The sequence below is a fragment of the Bos indicus x Bos taurus genome, chromosome 13 (assembly GCF_003369695.1).
Source record: "Bos indicus x Bos taurus breed Angus x Brahman F1 hybrid chromosome 13, Bos_hybrid_MaternalHap_v2.0, whole genome shotgun sequence".
Classification (NCBI taxonomy): domain Eukaryota; kingdom Metazoa; phylum Chordata; class Mammalia; order Artiodactyla; family Bovidae; genus Bos; species Bos indicus x Bos taurus.
In genome coordinates, this window is record NC_040088.1 from 47,022,934 (window position 1) to 47,044,189 (window position 21,256).

General features: G+C 44.2%; 1 protein-coding gene across 1 annotated transcript in view; it reads right to left on the reverse strand.

Moving 5' to 3' along the window:
- The window catches only part of MPP7 (membrane palmitoylated protein 7), a 225,435-nt gene extending 205,620 nt beyond the window's left edge, over positions 1 to 19,815 (reverse strand). The window contains exon 1 of the mRNA XM_027559723.1: positions 19,597 to 19,815. The gene's annotated coding sequence lies outside the window, so the exon portion shown is untranslated. The remainder of the gene's footprint in view (positions 1 to 19,596) is intronic.
- Between the last annotated feature and the right edge of the window lie 1,441 nt (positions 19,816 to 21,256).

The following is a 21,256-nucleotide window of genomic DNA, read 5'->3' on the forward strand; positions in this document are numbered from 1 at the left end:
GGAAACAGTCAGCTAAAATTGTTATGTTCCATACCTGAAAGGTACTGTTGAACCCGAAAATATTGCCACTAAAGAATAGCAAATGAAGAAACAAATGTCACCCGTAAGCAGAAGCTGTAGTTCTCCCCCTTCCCGCCCAAGATCCAGCCTGTGACCAACAACATCCTCACTCCATGTGCAGACACCCCTCAGATGCAACATGTTTAAAAATGAACATCGTCCTGCTACTTCCCAGACCTGCCCCTGGACGCCCACATCAGAACTCTCAGGGTCCCTGTGGAGGCTGATCCCTCCTTCCCTCCTACATTCAACCATTCACCACGTCCTGTCGTCCTCCTCATGTTCCTGAAATTAGCCCACTTCCCCCCATTGCACACCACCTCCTACCTCACCAGCCTCCCAATCATCCTTACTGTGGCCCTACAACTGTCTGCCTCCACACGACTAAAGAGCAATTGTTTAAAAAAGCTGTGTGTGTGTGTGTGTGCATACATTCACGCATGTCTATCTTGTATTAGCTCACTTCCTAATGTATTAGCTGACCTAATGTATTAGCTCACTTCCAACCTGAAAACGTGATCTTAGAATCTAATCTAAAAATCTAGAAGATGGCTTAAGAAGACCTTAGACAATATAACCCCTCCTCCCCTCACCAGCTCATCTGGGATCACATTCCCCTTCACATTCAGTGCCCCAGTCTCAGATGAACAACAAGGTCCCATTGTACAACTTGGGGAATTACATTCAATACTGTGAAAACCATAGGGGAAAAAAGAATATTTAATAAATCACTTAGTCGCTCAGTTGTGTCTGACTCTTTGCGACCCCATGGATTGTAGCCTACTAGGCTCCTCTGTCCATGGGATTTTCCAGGCAAGAATACTGGAGTGGGTTGCCATTTCCTTCTCCAGGAGATCCTCCCAACCCAGGGATTGAACCTGGGTGTCCTGCATTCTGTCCTGGTAGGCAGACGCTTTACCATCTGAGCCACCAGGGAAGTCATAGGGGAAAAGAATAATAAATCACTTAGCTGTACAGCAGAAATTAACACAACACTGTAAATCAATTATACTTCAATTAAAAATTTATAAGGAAAAAACCCAGAGAGTTCCAGTCTTAAATAGTCTACACCACAACAAGCTTTGTCTCAGCTCCCAGTTTCCATGGACACTGTTCCCTTGGCCTGAAACACTGTTCCAGGCCCCATGCTGTCAGCCATGCTCAGGTTCTGTTTAACCACCACTTCCTTAGGGTGAGCCCAGACTAGATCAGCTCCCTCTGCTCCAGGTACGACCTGTGCCTCCCATGCCCTACTGAGCACACTCTCCTCCCAGCTCTGACAGCAGCCTTCCCTTCAAACACAAGCAGAAATCCTGTCCACCTTACACCCCACCATCATACTCTTGAATACCAGCTCTTGCTGAGTCCACAAGTACCAATATTCATTCACGTGTAAAGTAGTCCTAGCCAAAAAGACTTCAACCCCAGAGCATGAATGTTACCAAGTAGCAAGCTTCTATCAAGATGTTATTAAGTACCTGGCATTGGCCAGGCTAGAACAGTAGTTGAAAACAGGAGTCCAGTCCAGAAGAGACTTACAACTGAGATAAGGAAAGAGCTTCCACATAAAGGTACTAAACTTCCCTGGCACTGAGGTACTAAAGGCACTAAACTTCCTGGACTTCCCTGGTAGTCCAGTGGTTAAGATTCTGCCTTCAGCACGACAGCCCTTATATGTGGAATCTGAAAACAAATGATACATGTGAACTTACCTACAAAGCAGAAACAGACTCAGAGAGAACAACTTATGGTTACCAGTGCAGAACAGGGGGAAAGGGCAGTTAGGGAATTTGGAATGGGCATGTACACATTGCTATAATTAAAATAGTTAACCAACAAGGACCTACTGTACAGCACAGGGAATTCTGCTCGATGTTATGTGACAGTATGGATGGGAGAGGAATTTGAGGAGGATGGACATTTTTACATGTATGACTGAGTCACTTTGCTGTCCACCTGAAACTATTACAACATTGTTAATTGGCTATACTCCAATATCAAATAAAAAATTTTTAAGAAAGACTCTGCCTTACAATGCAGGCAGCACAAGTTTGAGGCCTGATCAGGGAACTAAGGTCCTATATGCCTCCAGGTATGGCCCAAAATGTTTAAAAGATTAAAAATAAAAGTACTAAACAACAAGGTATTATTTAAAGGTAAACAAAATAATCCATGGTTGTATAGTGTTGAAAAAAACACAACAGAAAAGAGGATCTTTGAGTGGGATTATTAAAGGATGGGGAGAATGTAAATATCAAGGAAGATACCACAGGTAGAAAATGCTGAAGCATCCAGTCGGGCAAGTGTACATACTTCCAGGAGTCCGGGTTTACATACATGCAAAGGTCTGATTGGAAGGGAAGGGGATAAAAGGTCAATGAGACTGAACTGATTACAGATCAAGTTTATAGTTTTTAAAGGTTAAAGCTGAATACTTAGAGAGTAGCACAATATGAAAAACAATGGAAGCTGGGTGAAGGGACAAAGACTTGATCTGATTAGGACTAACAGCCTGAACAGTGGATCGTGCCAGCGAGTGTACTTCAAGTGTGTTCTCTGACTTCAAGCCCTTGACACCCCTATAACCTGTACGCTATTATTAGTGCTCAGTTAACACATGAGAAAACCGAGTCTCAGAATATTTACAACATGTTGTTGTTGTTCAGTCAGTCAGCTGTGTCCGTCTCTTTGAGACCCCATGGACTTCACCTGTCCTTCACCATCTCCTGGAGCTTGCTCAAACTCATGTCCATTGAGTCTGTGATGCCATCCAACCATTTCATCCTGTGTCGTCCCCTTCTCCTGCCTTCAGTCTTTCCCAGCATCAGGGTCTTTTCCAAGGAGTCTTGGAGCTTCAGCTATTTACAGCATATTCAAGGTTAATATAGTTGATAAGTGCTAGAACTGGGGCTTGATTCCAGCAACTTCAGAGCCCTTAAGGGTCCACAGGGGAGAAGTCCTCTTTGAAAATAGTGCAAAGCAAGGAGTGTTTTTAAACCTAACAGGGAAAAGCCGACTCATTGGAAAAGACCCTGATGCTGGGAAGGAATGAAGGCAGGAGGAGAAGGGGACAACAGAAGATGAGATGATTGGATGGCATCACTGACTCAACGGACATGAGTTTGAGCAAACTCTGGGAGATGGTGAAGGACAGGGAAGCTTGGCGTGCTGCAGTCCATGGGGTCACAAAGAGGTAGACACTTCTGAGCGACTGAACAACAACAGGGCACAGAGGACTCAAAACCAGTGTATTCAGTGAAGCAGCAGCTAGAGCAGCAGCAGCAAGGTCAGAGGTGAGCAAACTCAAACCAAGACAGAAATCCCGTTACCAAGAAATTAGTGCAATAGGATGTCAAGGGGCGAAGCAGATCTAAAAATGAAAAACAGATGTTGGAATTCAAAAATGACACTACAGCTGCTAATCTCAGATAGGAAACAAGATAATCATGCCATAAACAGGACTTTGGGTACATTTAAAAGTGGACCTGTTTTTCCGTGTTAAGTCTTTGCGTGAGGTCACCATGATCAAACCAGTTGCAATGTCCACCAGACAGTGTGGACAATGGTAATGGAAGCTTGCTGAGAAGAACAGGTGAGGTTAATATTATCAGTACTAATGTTATGCTTAAGAAAGGTATACTTCTTAAACCAAAGGAGACATCGTTTTAATAACAAACAAACAAAACTAGTAACTGTTAGCCAAGAAAAGGAGGAAAAACATCTAATAACACACTCCCCCACAATCCCATCTTCCCTAAGCAGTCCTAGCAACAGCGCTTCTGCATATGTCAGCTTAAGACAGAAACTCCCAGCCACCCACCCACTCGTCCCCTGCACACGATTCCACACCCATTGCAATATCTTTGCAGCATCTTTTTGGAGCAGAAAATATTGAGACTAGCCTGCCGAAGTACATGTAGAAATCTCAGCCACAAATTAGGCTTTCAACTTACAGTAGCAATTTTTAAACTTCTAACCAGTTTAAGGCATTACAAACAAAAAGATTTCTATTAAATGTTAGGGAACCAATGATGGATTTCCATTAGCAACGAGGTACAAAAAGACATCTGCAGACAATATAAAAAACTAGAATTGAAAATGTCATCTGATCTCCTTATTTCCATGACTAGCTACTATCAAAACAATTTTTCAAAAGCAAGTAACAGAATAAAGCATGCAATATATCTTTCCTGCTGCTGATCATTTTAACACCGTCTATGCCCTTATGATTACAGAAACAACCATATGTTAAAGCACATTTAGAAAAAGATGGAAGGATGCAAATTCTTGTCCACAATTGCTCGTGGGGAAGAGAAGGCAAGAGAACTGGGAGGGGAGACAAATTATGCTTCAACTTTATCTACCACGTTTCCTTTCTTCCATTAAAAAAAAAAAAAACTGAAATAAATAGGCCAAAATGTTAACATCTGTTCATCTGGGTTGAAGGTGATGCGATGTTTACTCTGGTCTCCTTGTCATTCAAATGTTTCTGAAATTTTACCCCAATTATTGAAAAGGAAAAAAGGATCCAAGGCTCTCAACCTAATGAAAATACCACCCAGAATATATCTAATCCATCTTGCTGCCTGAATGACCCCAGCTCCACTGGGTGAAGTTCACATCTTTGCCAAGCAGCCAACTTCTATTCTGGACGTATTCCAGAAGAGCCTAATTAGCAGATCTGAACTGATATTCCCCTATGGGGTGGGCCTTAATTATGGGCCAGTCCTCAGTGGCGACAACTAGGAAAGCATCCATGTCTCTTAGGGGAGCTGAGAGAAAGATTCCAGAAGGAAGAAGCTGCTACATAACTCATCTCCCTCCCACCTCCATCCGCTCCCGGTTCCCTGACTTGCCCCCTGCATCTCCCAGGGCCAGTCCTCCATGGGGAAGCCCAAAGGCACCTCTCCTCCAGGAGAAACCCAGCACCAGTCTCCTGGGCTCCTCCTCGGCTCACCATGGAAACACACAACAGCTTCTAGAAGAAGCCAATTACTCTCTTAACCATCCCTGAAAACAGACGGGCAGGAGGACATAAGCATAAGGGCAATGCCCCCTCCAAGGACATGTCTGTTCATCTATTCACGCTGCCTCCTCTGTTTCTTAAAGTGCCCCTAACACCAAACCCGAGGCAATCAAATCTTAACTCTAGCTAAATGGTCCCGTAGGATTATTATGACACAGGATGACCATGGGCGCCCAGGAAAGAAGAACATTCAATGGAGGTCAGGCCTTTTGAATGGGACAAAGGCCTGGGGCTTCCCCACTGTACCCAGAGCACAGCAGGGGACTCGACACGGCTGAACCCAGGGCTTCCAGAGGACAAGGAACACGTGAGCTCTTGCATCTTGTATCCTCCTTTTTTTTTTTTTTAAATCAACAAGGGATTCATTTTAGCAACTGCCAAGATCCTTTAAACTAAGAGGACAAAGGCACATAAAAGGCAACACTGCTGTGCACGCACTCAGCCCTTTCAAGTTTTACGAAGAGTAGGATATAAAGAAGCAACACAAAGATGCTGCAGTTCACACCGCCAGGAACAAAATACCTTTAATAGGGTTTCGGCATAAAAAAGATGGTGCAATTTCTAGTGCTCTAGACTCCAGTTTAATACTAGAGCAATGAAACTGTTAGACTCCAGACCTCTAACATAAGGCCAGGGCCCAGCCAAGAGGGGGTATGAGGACCGAGGCTTGAGCATCTTCAACCCAGGAACCTCTATACAACAAAATCTCAACTGTCAGGGGTCAGAAGGTGGGCACATGCCTGTGACTCGGCCCAGGATGTTGGCTCAGACTACATGGAAGGCGATGCATGTCCCAGAATACACCCAACTTTGTGACCGGAGTAGAAGGTCGGTAATGGGGAACACATGTACACCTGTGGCAGATTCATTTTGATATATGGCAAAACCAATACAATATTGTAAAGTTAAAAAAAAAAGAAAGAAAGAAAGAGTAATGGAAAATAACCACAAGCAGGCCTAAATAGGACAGGCTTTGAAAGTCACAGGGTTAGAATGGGAAGGCCAAAGCATGGATGGCCACTTCCACAAAGGATGATCACATCTGCACCGCCACATGGTCGAGAAGGGATGGTAAAGGGCAGGGACGCGCTGGCCAAGCTGCCTGGACAAGAGACAAGCAGAAGTGGTGTCCGAGGAGCAGCTGCCACGAAACAGCAAAAAGGAAGACACAAGAGCATCTGCTCACTGACAACCACAAAGAACAGAACATCAGCCTCCAGGCCCTCTGTGCTGTGCTGAGGTGCTCAGTCATGTCTGACTCTTTGGTACCCCATGGACTGTAGCCCACCAGGCTCCTCTGTCCATGGGATTCCCCGGGCAAGGATACTGGAGTGGGTTGCCATACCCTTCTCCAGGGGATCTTCCTGACTCAAGGATCGAACCCAGGTCTTCTGCACTGTAGGCAGATTCTTTATTACCTGAGCCAGGGCAGGAAGAAACTCTTGGAGGTGATGAATAGGCTCCTGGCACAGAGTGCAGTGATGGTTTCCAGACATACGTGAATCTCGAAACCAAATAAATCGCAGACATCAGCTTTTTGTATGTCAATCATACCTCAATCAGGAGGTTTGCAAAAATATTTTTTGTCTTATAGTTTACATTCTTAACTGTTAAGATATAAGGCCTTAAGATTTTCAGTGACAGGGCAATAAACATCAATTAAACTAGGAAGCGAGTTGGAGAAACAGTCTCTAGGACACAAGAGACTGGAGGTGGAGTCACCGTTCAGAATTCAGCCTGGGGGCCCCACAGGGTGGGAGGAAGACAGGTTTAGCTGAAAAACTCAGAGGACCTGCTGTTCATACACAATGCCTTAAAGGAAGCACATGGATCATTCCTGCAGCCCTCCTGGGAACACGACACAGGCCCTGATGTTCTTACAGGTAGGTGCCCAGGGAACCACAGGCCAGAGAAAGGGATCCACCTGAGTGTTGCCTCAGATCTACCCTCCAGGAGTCCTGTCCCTTCGGCTGATAAGACAGGGATCTGAGTGGGATGCACAGTGGACTCCCAGATGTTCTCTCCCAGCCAACCACAGACGGCCTAAAGAGGTCATCGTTGGTTTTAGACAAAAGAGCAGTTCAAATCAATGCTAACTCTGAGACACTCAAACATCCAGGTGATGCCACAAAGCGACTGCACACCTGCTTCCAAAAATGAGTCTCATGTGGGCTCAGTGGACCGGAGTTTGCTGGCACTGTGGCAGTTCAGAGTCGCTCACACAGAAAGGACGGCCAGAACTGAGATAACAGGCAGTGGCATGCGGTGGGGAGGACGGCTAAAGATGGGCCAAGGACATCCATACACACATCCATGGAGCCACTCCCACAGCTGAGGCACAGGAGCAAGGAGAAAAGCCAGGGGCAGAAACTGAGCAGAGCAGAAGCTACACGGTCTGAGAAGTAGGAGAACGAAGCTCCCCAACCTGGCATGAAATCCATTCCATCATTCCACCCAAATCTGCATCCGACCCACCCCTGCCACAGCGCCCCCACCAAGTCACCCCCTCGCCAGTGTCCCTCTGCCCTCCTTCCCCATCCAACCCCCACTACTCCAACAGGGTGCATTATCTAAACCCCACCTGTGACCAGGACATCACCGCAAAGTCCAACAAACTTGTTTCTCCAACTGAGGTCTCTTGTGGAGGATGAAGGGTGGGCATGAAAACGACACATCTTTCTGGAATGTTGGGGCTTCTCTGCTGGCTCAGAAGGTAAAGAATCTGCCTGCAAAGCTGGAGACCTGGGTTCGATCCCTGGATTGGAAAGATCCCCTGGAGAAGGGAATGGCAACCCACTTCAGTATTCTTGCCTGGAGAATTCCATGGACAGAGGAGCCTGGCAGGTTATAGTCCATGGGGTCACAAAGAGTCGGACATGACTGAGTGACTAACACTTTCATACTTTTTCACTTTTCTGGAATGTCAGTGTTACACAATGGCAAATGATGTTCAATCTGTCGAATCAAACAAAAACTTCAGAACAACTTTATGCTCGCGGTGGGCTACTCTTTGAAGAACCTCAGCCTTCTCCTAGGCAAATTTCTGTTATTGAGGGGTGCACTGTGGTGAAAAATTTTAGTACGCTGGCCAAAGTCAGTCAGACTTGTGTTTCTCCAGATTAAGATAAGAAGCCAAAGAAAAAAAGACTGAAGACGTATAAAACAGAAAAAGTCCAATATGAATTTAAATCATATGGTAGTCTCTTACTTTCTGGACTGGTGACCTGGCTTTGAATCCAAGCTTGATCACTTCCTAGTTATATGACTCAGGGCAAATTATTTAACTTTTCCGTGACTTGTTTTTTTTTTTCTATTTGTAAAATAAAAATGACAATAACTCAAAGGGCTGCTGTAAGAATTAAGCATAAATATCTAAAGAGAGCTAGCTTAGCATAGTGCCTGGTTGACAGCATGAGATTGGCTATTATTTGTAAATTCCAAGTCCGCCCCAGTTTGTTAAAGTGTTCTGAGGCTTTTGTAAGTCCACAATTAGGCTCAGACAGGAAAATGTCTATTCTGATAAGCAGTCCTGCCATACCAGTCAGTCTGTCGCTGAGGGATATTTTAGGCTTCATACACAAAAGAGTACATTTAATTACCCAGCTCAAGAGTCCTCTTGAGATCAGAAACATGGAGAACACCAGAAGCCAATCCAACATCATTCTTTGTCATTTACAAAGTTCAAGACACTGAACCAAAAACAAGTTAACAAACCTCAGTGCGTGAACTGTGTACACTCTTCCAAGGACACCAACCTGAAATACACAGAAGAGGAAGGTCTGAAGAATCCCACTGCTGACAGCTCTTACTAATCAGTTGCCACGAGGGGTTTCACAAACGTACACAAATATTGATATCATCTTTTGCTCAAGTGATGAGATGGAATGTGGGGAGGGAGGGGTAGCTGAAAACCAGCCTGACCTGAAGCCGAAGGACCTGCTCCACTCACGGCTGGCACCAGTGGGCAGCAGGGTGAAAGTCTGCCGGGAGAGACTGGAAGCACCTGCCCTTTTTCTCTCACCCAAATTCCAACAGACTGTCTACTTCCATCTGACTTGTAGCCCAGATAACATGTCACCTACCGCTTTCGGTTTCTCCTAAGAAACTCCTTATTTTCTATCATCTGTTTCTCAATATTATAAATTTTTAAGAGGGGGAAATACTGTAATAAATACAGAGCCACAGAGCCCAAGCACTGCAATTAGAGAGTAGCCTCGACTTGCCACATCTGTAGAAAAGCCCGAGCAGCAATGAGGATCTGGTGCAGCCAAAAATAATAATAAATAAATAATTTTTTAAAGGGCAACTTTTCACCTATTTTATTGCACTATCAACACTTTCAAGGCAGGGTGCCTTTTACACTTTCAAATCTGGTCTCAGAACACAGTGTAAGATACATGAACGGATAGTCATACATAATAAATACATCACTGTGGAGGCAAGAAAAGTCTTGGTTTAACTAAAAAAAAAAGTCCCTAACACCACCAAGAAGTGTCTACCATTATTTTTTTTACTTCAAATAAGTTAAGCTACTTTAAGAATACAACAAAAGGACTTTTCTATTCATAGTTTCCTTTGGATTTACTTCTGCAAACCAACACAATTTAGGCTGCTGTTTCAAAGAAAAATGATGAACCCATTTCTTCATCCTGAACATGCTTCTCTTATAATCTTATACTGTTGAAAACTAATTTTTAAACCGAATATTTAACCTGCCTTTCTATACTAACTATATCTCAAATAATATAATTCCTCTTTATAAAGATATCCTAATAAATTAGAAAGGGAGACAGAATTTAAATATCACCATTTTGCAAACCCCTCATAAAATAAAGGGGTTTCCCAGGCAGAGCAATGATAAAGAAGGTAGGGGACTCGAGAGACATGGGTTCAATCCCTGGGCCAAGAAGATCCCCTGAGAAGGAAACGGCAATCCACTCCAGTACTCTTGCCTGGAAAATTCCATGGAGAGAGGAGCCTGGCAGGCTATAGTCTGTGGGATCACAAAGAGTTGGACACAACTGAGCGACTGAGAAATAAAATAATGGATCTAGAGAATGATTATTAACGACCATGAATATTACAAAGAGACAACCAACATTGTCTGAATCCAGCTACAAGTACACCACACCACTGTGAAGCAATATTGTCCCAAAAAATAGACACTGAATCAAATCAAGATCAGGTTACCATTTACAGGAAATAAAGAACAGAAGAACAGGTTAAACCACACATTAAATTGAAAGCATCACAACAGGTTACTACCTGTTATAACTCTTTTTAATTATGATGACGTCACCAAGCAAATATTTTTTGATACACAGACACAGGACATTTCTTGCAGGTTTCTTTGTGATTATCTCCATCTAAAAAGAGGAAAATCAGCCAAGTAATAGCATGTTTACAGATGTGCTTATGCTGTCAAGAGAGAAAAATGGGCCCCTTCATACAGGTCTGGAATTGCCAATCTCAGAAATGTTTGCTTTCCTAGTGTTACTAAGCTTTCTTTCGCTGGGAAAAAATACAGCCCTGCTGAGCCAAGATGTAGCAAGTCCCTGCTTCTAAGAAGATCACTTTGGGAGGAAGAGAAGAGGTTGGATCTGGTTCAGCACCCCAAGGAGACAGAGCAGAATGAAGGGCTGGCACTCAGCTATGCTGGAGGTGTCAGGAGCCAGCTCTTTGCTCTCAGGATCCAGGAACTCTGGGGCTCCTCAAGAACCTTTCAGGACATCCATGACATTAAAAATATGTGACAACGTTAAGAGGCTGTGCCTTTAAATAAAATAAATAAAATTTCCTGTTTGAAACTGCAAGCCAGTAAATACTAATAGATACAACCCATGCAAACAAAAACATCCTTAATAATTTTTAAGAGTGTGAAGCATACTGTGACCAAAGGTCTGAAAACTGCAGCTGTGAGAACGGAGGTCAAGGCCATGCGTCTTCAAAGGAGCTATCAGAGGTGACTTTGATTTCTCCTTCAAAGGAAGCACCAAAAGTTGGCAGCCCAGCAGGAGCGGGTGGCAGAGCACTTTTAACTCCACGTGGTTAAAAGTCAAGATAGTGAATACGAGCAGGAGACTGGCATCCAGGGTCCCAGTAATGTTCTGTGTCTTCACCCAAGTGCTGGTTACACAGTGTGTCTGCTTTGTGAAAATTCAGTGACCTGCACACTTAGGACAGTTGCATTACATATTTCTAGGTACCTGGTGTATGCATTTCTCTAGGTATATCTTATACTTGAATAAATTTTTTTAAATTCACAGTTTAAGATGCAGAACAACTTCAGGTTTGTCCTAAGGGGAGTCATTATACACAACTTACTTTGGAAGAGCCTGATTAAAATAATCAAATATTTAACTTAAAAATTTTAATTTAAAAGCCTCAATACAGACAACCGTAACTTTTGGGTTAAGAGCTATATACCATCTAGGTTGGATTCCTTGCCAAGATCAGGAAGAGAATTCTGTGCTTACCTCTCGCGTTTTTTAAACTGCAACAATGAAGTCATAATTTCTTAATGAAATCAAATACAACTGTAAAAAATGAAATCTCCCAACTAAAGGCAAAACTAAGGCCGGATTCCCTCCAGGGTGTTAAAGTGATCAAGTGGCCTCTATCCCTGCTAATCTTCACTGATCACCACAAGTCTAGACAAATGCAGTGAGAGACCAAACACAGAGCAAGGTGGTGAGAAGCGTAAGGAAAAGACACACGGCCATTATGTAAAGATGAAATAATCACCTTCATAGAACACCCAAAAGAAAAAGTAACCGTTAAAATACAACAGACTCAGCACAATTGCTACGCCTGCAAAAAAGGTTAAATATAGACAGGTTAGCTAACTGACTTACATCAATACATACAGACACATCTGTATCAACAGGATTCCCTCCACAAGGGAGAAAAAATGGGGAGAACAGGAGTCAAAAGTGTCATTCACACAGAAACGAAAACTGATATACCTAGGAATTAATCCAACAAAGACGACATAGAACGTGGAGAAACGAAAACTGTATTGAAAAACCATAAATATCTTTTCCTTTTTTCTTTTTAACTGGAGTACAGCTGCTGTACAATGTTGTGCTGGTTTCTGCCGTACAACGTGAATCAGCCGTAAGTACACCTGTGTACCCTCCTTGCTGAGCCTCCTTCCACCCCATCCCACCCCTCTAGGCTGTCACAGAGCACCAGGCTGAGCTCCCTTTTTACACAGCAGTTTCCCACCATACACATATGTCAATGCTACTCTCTCAAGTCCGTTCTCTATCTATTATTGCACTGCAAATAGGTCTCTCTGATACATGGTTTCATCCATGGCCCTAGGTCAGTATCACCTGAGGCCCTTTTTAAAAATTCAACTGCGGAGCTCCACTCCCTAGAGATTCAGTTGATCTGGGTTAAACAGGCATGTCTCTAACTATCCAGTTAATTCTAACATAAAGCCAGAGTTGAAAACCACCAGCTTAAATAATTTTGAAGACGCACAGATGGGACACGCTTCCACATAGCAAAATACGTAAATAAGTTGTAATAGCGAAAATAAAAACAAAAACCAGTGTGGAACTGGAACAAACTAGAAACCCACCTTTGTTAACTAAGAATGGAGAAATATGTCCTAAACAAGACCCGGAAGGTGGAATAAATGGATGGATCAAATTGTAACAAAAATTAAGATTCTGTTCAATAAAAAAAACGACATGCAAAAAAAGGCTAAGAAAATATTTGCACCATTTAAAATCTAATAAGAGATTAACATTGAGAATATACACACACACAAAAAAAACCTGCTGTAATTTAAGGCTGAAACATGTGAAGATAAAGAAACCCAAAGCAAAGAACATGTCAATGCCAATTCACAAAAGGCAAAACCCACACACCTAAGCAGCATCTGACAGGATACTTAACTGTACTAGTAAACAGAGAATTGCCAATCAGAACAGTAACATATGTGCCCAAGATTGCTCCATCTGTGAAATCAGATTGGAAAAAATTATAAGGTCAGAAATGATCAAATGCTAGCAAGAACGCGGGGAGTAGGAGCAAGCCACAGCCAGCCCAGGTAATAACGTGGCAGAACACAATGAAATTACATTTATGCCCAGGAGAGAGTGCTGATGTGGGGAGGGGGAAAACACAATAAAACAACATGAGTGGCTCTGCCTGGACCCGTATTGATAGAGGGCCAGTAACTCCAGTCTGCACCCTCAGCTGGGGAGGGTCCCAGTCCCGACCACCTCATACACCCATCACAGTATGTAGCCAGTCCAGTCCGCACACACTAGACACTGTGCCCCATGCTGGGGACACAGCAGTGAAGACAGATCCCTACCCTCAGAGCTGACATCCAATGAAGGAAACGTAAAGAGGAAACAGATAAAATTATGGTAAGCATGTGACAACTGCTACAACGGAAATAAACGGGTGTCTGTGCCAGAAGTGATGGCATTCGGGGCTGGGGGTTGGGGGATGTCCGCCAGAGAGAGGTGGGCTCTTGGTGATGGGGGTGGGGGGGGGGGCGGCGAGGGAGGGAGCCAGGTGTCCAGCAGCTGGGGTGGGACCTCCATGAATGCCTCCAGGGCATCAATGGCAGTCACCCCTCCCCAGGGGAGCCTGCAGGTATTCAAAAGATGACTTCTCTCCTGCAGTGAATGCCTAAAAGCCACCTTTAAGATGCCTGCTCTATAAAGTGTGGACTACAATGATTATAGCTAAACTCCAGTATATTCTGACCAAAGAGTTCAATCTTTTAAGGCGGGGGAAAAAAACATACTACCAATGTGAATATTCTAAGTCCCTAAAAAAGGTTTCTTAAACTTACTAGGATCCACAAATAGCTCCTTCATTCATTAAACAGAAGTCAAGCATTCATATATCTCTCCCACAGCACACTGAAGGGAAATGAGAATACATGTAAATGTTTCTGTCTTTAAGGAACATACTTCAACTTACAAGATTCAGGATCCTATGTATTTCATTCACTAATTGATTTGTATGACTAAAAGCCAGCATTTACAGCATGCTTATAACCCTCCAGGCACTGTCGTATATGAGTTTTTACATACATTCAAGGTCATGTGATATTCTCAACATCATAATACTACATTATTGCCATTTTAGAAATGAAAACCAGAGGTAAGAAATTTGCCTGTTGTCAAAGAAAGTACTAAGTAGCAGAGCAGGGATTCAAAGCCAGATCTTTCAAAAGTCAAAGTCTGGGTTCTTCACCACTACATTTACATTCCCCCTGGAATCATGTCAGTGGATTTCGAAGTGTGGTCCTGGACCAGAAGCATCGCCAGCCATCACCCTGGAGCTTATTAGCAATGCTTATTCGCAGGGCCTATTCCCAGACCTGAGAACTTAAAAACTGTGAGTATGAAGCAGCCGCTGGAATTTTAACAATCCCTCCCCACAGTGATTCTGAGACATGGTAAAGTTTGAGAACCTCAGCTTAAAGTTTTTATACTCAACTTTGTATATGTTAAAAATGAAATGATTTCATTTTGAAAATTCCAAAATAAGAAATTTTGATCCTATTTAAAAATACTCTCAACAGATAAAAATGATATTAATTCCTCTCCTCACTGCCCACAGCCCAACATTTCCTCCCCCTGAACACTGTACCCTGATGAAATCGTCTAAAAAACAGTCAACTCTGATGGGCCTTACTGGGAACTAAATTCAAAACGTGGAAAGAGCACAGAGGTCGAAAAAGAATCTTCAAGTCAAATCACAAGCCATATTAGGAAGAGGAGAAAAAGTGGTTTCTATATCAGCTGTAGAAACTTCCTAAGTCTTGGTCCATTGCTCCATAAACGATTTTATCTTTGGCTCAACTCCAAATTTTTACAACATCATTTCCACAAACTTCCAAGTGCCAGAAAAAGAAGTTATAACTCTCAGAAGTATTTGATTCTCAAGATTCAAACTGCTTTAAGTACACATACAGAGGCATTGTCTTGCAACCAGCAAGTTTTTAATCCTGGGTAAAGCTGATCAGAGACTTTTGCCACATGTACACATACACGTGTAGTTGCTCAGTCGTATTTGACTTTTTGTGACCCCATGGACTGCAGCCCACCAAAGCTCTTCTCTCCATGGAATTTTCCAGGCAAGAATACTGGAGCAGGTTGCCATTTCCTCCTCCAGGGGCTCTTCCTGACCCAGGGATCGAACCTGCGTCTCCTGTGTCTCCTTCATTGGCAGGCAATTCTTTACCAATGAGCCACCTGGGAAGCCCCTTTTCCCATATACACATACAAACTACAGAAAAAGTGCTACGCTGCTGCTGCTAAGTCACTTCGGTAGTGTCCAACTCGGTGAGACCCGATAGACAGCCCACCAGGCTCTGCTGTCCCTGGGATTCTCCAGGCAAGAACACTGGGAGTGGGTTGCCATTTCCTTCTCCAATGCATGAAAGTGAAAGGGAAGTCACTCAGTCGTTTCTGACTCTTCACGACCCTATGGACTGCAGCCTATCAGGCTCCTCCATCCATGGGATTTTTCAGGCAAGAGTACTGGAGTGGGTGTCATTGCCTTCTCCATATTCAAGGCTACCTATTTCTAATAAAGCCTGTTTCCAGAGGGAGTAGAAGAACATTATCAAAAATAAGTATATTGGAGGAGGGAGGAGAAGGGGATAACAGAGGATGAGATGGTTGGATGGCATCATTGACTCAATGGACACAAGTTTGAGTAAACTCTGGGAATTGGTGATGGACAGGGAGGCCTGGCGTGCTGCAGTCCACGAGGTCGCAGAGTTGGACACAACTCAGCAACTGAAGTGAACCATAATTTTAGAACCTAACATACGCTAAATAATTCTTTTAAGCTGTTCACTTGCATACAAAAGTCATTCATTTTACCAACTTCGGGATTCTGCTTATTTTACATAAATTTGAAGACGGAAGCGTTAAGTGGCCCAAGCCTGGCCCTGGAGCCGCTATAATCCTGACTGAGAATGCTCAGACTTGATTCTGTGGGCTCAGGTGCAGAGAACTCCAGGAAACCCACGCTCGGGCAGCTTTCTCATCTCCCCGGTTGCTTACAACCACCCACCCTCCGTGCCCCAGCCCACACTCTCCCAAGAGCTGGCAGCTCTGCCAGGAGCTTCCCTCCTAGAAGGAGCGTCACCAACTTATTTCCCCTTCCCAAAGCGCCATCAAATCCCTTGACGACCAGAACTACTTCCAAGAAATTATACCAAATTACCAAAGCTCTCCTGCCCACGTAAAGTCAGTGGAACTGAATTATACAGACACACCGCACCCGCCAAAGACCTTCCCACTTGAGTGCTCATCTTGCCTTTTAAAAGTCCAGTGTTTTCTGCAACACCTCACAAAATGCAATCACCCTAACTAGTCCTTCTTCTCCACTACCATTTCTATACCTGGTGTGGCATTATCAAAGCAGCAGCTATGTTTTCTCATCTCCCTCCTATAACAATTAGTGAGCAGCAATTAACCAGTAACTAGCAAGCCAACAGTTCCTGCCTTCCAGGGGAGAAAGCTCCTCTCTCTTTCCTACTTGAAGCTGATAATCATGTTTTTCTAAAAGAATAGAAAGATTTATTAAGTGAGCATTCAAGGAAAAAGCAAAAAAACAGTTTTACATGCCTGGAAAAAAAACCGTTTATGTGTTTGTTCATAGGAGGCATAAAACCACACTCAAATAGCTCATCATAGTTCACATAAGATTTAAACAAAACACAAACCATTAAAAACAAACAGGTTCAAGTGTATAGAAATAAAGACCAATAAACTGACACTGTTCCAGGTACCTGTCTACAGCAAGAACCAGTTTTCTCACAGGTTATTTCTAAAATTACTAACAGCTTCCTTTACTTTAAATTCACCTGCCATGTCCTTCCAATTAATCTCATTTAATTAAGCTGACTTAAATCACTCATTGCAATTCTGTCTGAACTTCAGTGATGACAGCTGTTGTACGTTTGTATCTTTGTCAGTGAAATGCTTATTTAAAAAAAAAAAAAAAAAACCTGAAATCTGCAGTAAATAGCACCCGGTGCACCATCTAGTGGAAGTACTGTAATGTTGTAATTAAATCTTTTTTGAAGGGTAGAAACCCTTAACATCACAGGGGGCTATGATCCCTAGGTAAGAATACAGGTAAATACTCTACAAGGCTTCCCTGGTGGCTCGGCGGTAAAGAATCCACCTGCAATGCAGGACAGTGGGGTTCAATCCCTGGGTTGGGCAGACTCCCTGGAGAAGGAAATGGTAATCAAATCCAGTATTCTTGAATGGAAAATCCCATGGACAGAGGAACCTGGCAGGCTACAGTTCATGGGATCACAAAGAGTCAGACATGACTTAGCGACTAAACCACCACCACTCTGCAAACAGAATAAATCTTTTTCCAACCTCCCACATCACAATGCAAGAGATGCTTATCAAAAGAAAGCTCACTTTCTGTACAAATCAGCAGATGATAAAGGTTTCTTTATGAAATGTTCTGCTTGGGTGCTAGAAATTTTAATTTGACCAAAAGAGTAAAAATTAAGTAAAGATACTGAGTGCAAAAAAGAACAAATGAGTAAACAGAATCAGAACTGGACTAACAAGGCCTATGTGAAGGATGCTTTACTTAACAAATAAGTTATTTCAAAATGTACATGTTCCACCCAGCAGAGCACCTGCCATGAATACAAGGGGTTACTTCATGATCAAATAGTTCCATTCAGTAATAAATAAGGCATTTCCATGTTCCTGATGACTAATAAATTTAACATAACCTAACAACTCCCTAGGATTCCCCACGCCTTGGCATTATTCAAGGAGTCCCTCCCATCCATCCAACTAAACCTACTTGCCATTAATCCTCAAACTCCCTTGTGTTACTCTGATCAAAGGATAGAGGATTTTACATGTTTGACACTTCTAAATTTATAGCAAAAACTTCCTGCAAAAAAAAAATCATAACCAAAATGTATTACCCTTCATTCTTATTTGCCTTATGAATATTAACTAATTCAACTGAATTCAGAAAACACTACTCAAGCCCAATGCTAAGCCAGAGATGCAACAAAGAAAAGATTTTCTAATGTGGAAAACCTCCCAAAACTTAAAATAGAAATTTTTCACTAGGTTAAAATAGAGATGGCACCTCTAGGTTTTCTTGCCTGTGTGAAAAATGACCTTTCTGGTGAAATTCAAACTATCTTAGCAACCTAGAAGTAAAAAAAAAAAAAGCCTAAGAGAATATTTCACTTGGAAATAACCATCTGCGCCTCTGACTGGTGTGCATGTGAACCAAACCGGCACGCAGAGAAGCTTGATTGACAGCAAGTATCTTCCTGGATCCTGCATTAAACCCCTTAACAGGTGTGTAAGAGCAGAAGTCAAGTGACCTGGGGCAGAATTCCCCTCATCTCTAGGGCCTTGAGTTTATGTACCTGCAAAATGGGCGTGGGGTGCACTACCTGCTTCCGGAGAGTTAAGAGAATACTAATATTGATGGAGTGCGGTGAGCTGCTCAATTAAAAGACCTAAATGCAGTGCACCTGGAAGGGAGGACCGTTGCGAGAGTCCTCCCTGTGCCATTTCTACTCAAACTCGTGACCTTCATTTCACTTGTGAACAAATGGAAAGCGAGAAAAGGCTTTTAAGCACGTCAGAGAAAAGGTAACATCAATCAAGGTGCTTCATTAGAGGTGAATCACATCACTGCAGTCAACTGCTTAGGATTTGTCTGCAGAGTACTACTGCCTGGGTAGCAGGTGCAGCCCCCTAAAACCTAAAGCCCAGAGACTATGTTTAGAAAGGTTTTTTATTATTATAATTATTCGAATGCTAACGTTTAAAGAAATAAGAATCGCAATTCAACACCCACCCATGGAGGGAGGCAAAAAAAAAAAAAAAAAAATCCCACCCCCACCATCTTCCACACCAGCTCGGCATCCTCGCCTCACCCCAACCGCGCGGCCCCCACTGCAGCCCAGACAAAGGTGAGTCACACTGCTGGGTCTGCTTGTCACGGAAGAAAAAAGCCCCAAGTAAGTTCACGTTAGAGGCTACTTTGAATTTCAAAATAATAAACAAGAAGTAAATCGTGTGCCTGGGTAAACGCAGTGCAAAGCGCCGTTTCCAGGAATGTGTAACTCACACCATCTAAGTGCAGATACCTTTCTCGCTTAAAAAAATAAAAAGCCGCCGGGCTGCTCACCGCTTATCAGCAGGTCCTTCTCCCCGGAGCCCGGCTGACTCAACTCCGCGTTTCCCTCCACCTGCACATCCCCCGCCCCGCCGGACCGGCCGCCGCCCCGAGTCCCGCCGCGTCCCGGACTCCGGGGGTCCCGCCCCCACCGCCTGCCAGGTGCAGCGGCCGCGGATCCCGGCGGAGGCGCCCGAGGCGGGCGGAGTCTCCGGGAGACGCGGCCCGATCGGCCCGTGGCTGCGGCGGGAGAGCAGGGAGCTGGCCCGCCGCCCGCCCCGCGCTCGGGCTCGGGCTCGGGCTCGGACACGCGCTGCAGCCCTGGCGCCCCTTACCTGCTCCCAGCGGCCGTGGCCGCGGGAGGAGCACTCTCTCAGGCGTCGGCAGCCCGGGGCCGAAGTACGGAGGCTGCGGCCGTGGCCGCCGCTAAGGACAATCAGCAGCCTGCGGGTTTCGGCACCGCAGCGGCAGGCGCAGGACTCTGGAGCCGGGAACCCGGCCCCCCAACCCTGGCTCCAGCCGCGAGTCACAGCCTTGGCCCCCGCCCGCGGAGGGGCGGAGCCGCGGCCGGAGGGGCGGGGCGGGAAAGCTCCGCCCACGGGGCGAGAGCACGGCGGGTGCCGTATAAAAGGCGCCTGATGATTGGTTGCGATAGGAGTGGGTGTCTCCGATTTGGAGACAGGCTCACCAGCAGCGCTTCTCTCATTGGTCAGTACAAGAAAACAAAGCTGAGTCCTGATTGGTGGCAGCCCTGTAACTCCTCTCCCTCTATGCCAATCATGGAAGCCCCGCCTCCTCCCGCTCCGCTCCGCTCCCAGGTGGCTGCGGTACTCGCGGTCTTCTACATGAGGTACCTCCTTGAAAAGAACCCGGGGTACCCAGGTTCCTTTGCTGGAAGTGAGCTTCCTTGTTCCACCGAGAGTCTTTGATTTCCGTATGAACTTGGTGAATAACAGCTAATCTTCAGCATCGCCTGGATTTAGAGCGATCTCTTGGGTATTTTTTTTTAATGCTGCATAAGATTTAGAAGGAAATTGACATGCAAAGAAAAGGCATGCAGTGTTTTCACCCTTGGCAAGATTATGCTGGAGTGGTTTTTTTAATTACCTTTCCCTGTTCCGTATTAACGTGTAATTACTTTTATAATTAGAAAAAAATTAATAGAAAATGAATAAGGTGCAGAGAATGGTAAAGGCAAACTTTGACGGTATCCAGGGGCTAATACTTCGACAACAGAAGAAAATAAACGCAACACCTGATGGCCATCAAAAACGTGTAATACGATCTGGTATCGGCCCCCTTCAGTTGTCTTATAGAACTTGATAAATACCCTTTCCATATAACTACTATTTGCCCAATACACACTGTACAATGAATTACACTGTAAACAGATTTATAGCAAGAACTGAGAATCCAAAGTACAAAATAAAGCTTTAATCAAAAAAGTAGGCTACAGAAAGAAATTTAGAAGATAAATTGGAAAAGTCAGCTAATGGAATTTAAGAAAGAGAAGAATGACAGTCTTCAGAGATGAGAGAACTTTGAAGATTGAAGGCAGAGGGGGGTGGAGGGAGTGGAGATGAAGACCAGTGACCTGAAATTAGAGTCATCTGAGCTCTCAGACTGCATCAGCCCCTGTTGAAAGGCAGTGAAGCGGATCTCACCTGGAGACCACACTTGCTTAACACTCTAGCCGCTTTCCTCTTGTTTGTTCTCTTTGTCATTCCCACGAGGTTCTGAAATAGGCTATTTGAAGTGAAGCACTTCATCCAAAGGGCTTCCCAGGTGGCTCAGTGGTAAAGACTCTGCCTGCCGATGCAGGAGACACGAGATGGATAGGTAATGGCAAGCCACTCTGTTATTCTTGCCTGGAAAATCCCATGGACTGAGAAGCATAGCCGGCTACAGTCCATAGGGTCATAAAGAGTGGGATACAACTGAGCACACACCCACACTTCATCCAACAACTCTGCAAATTTTATAGTATTGAGAAGA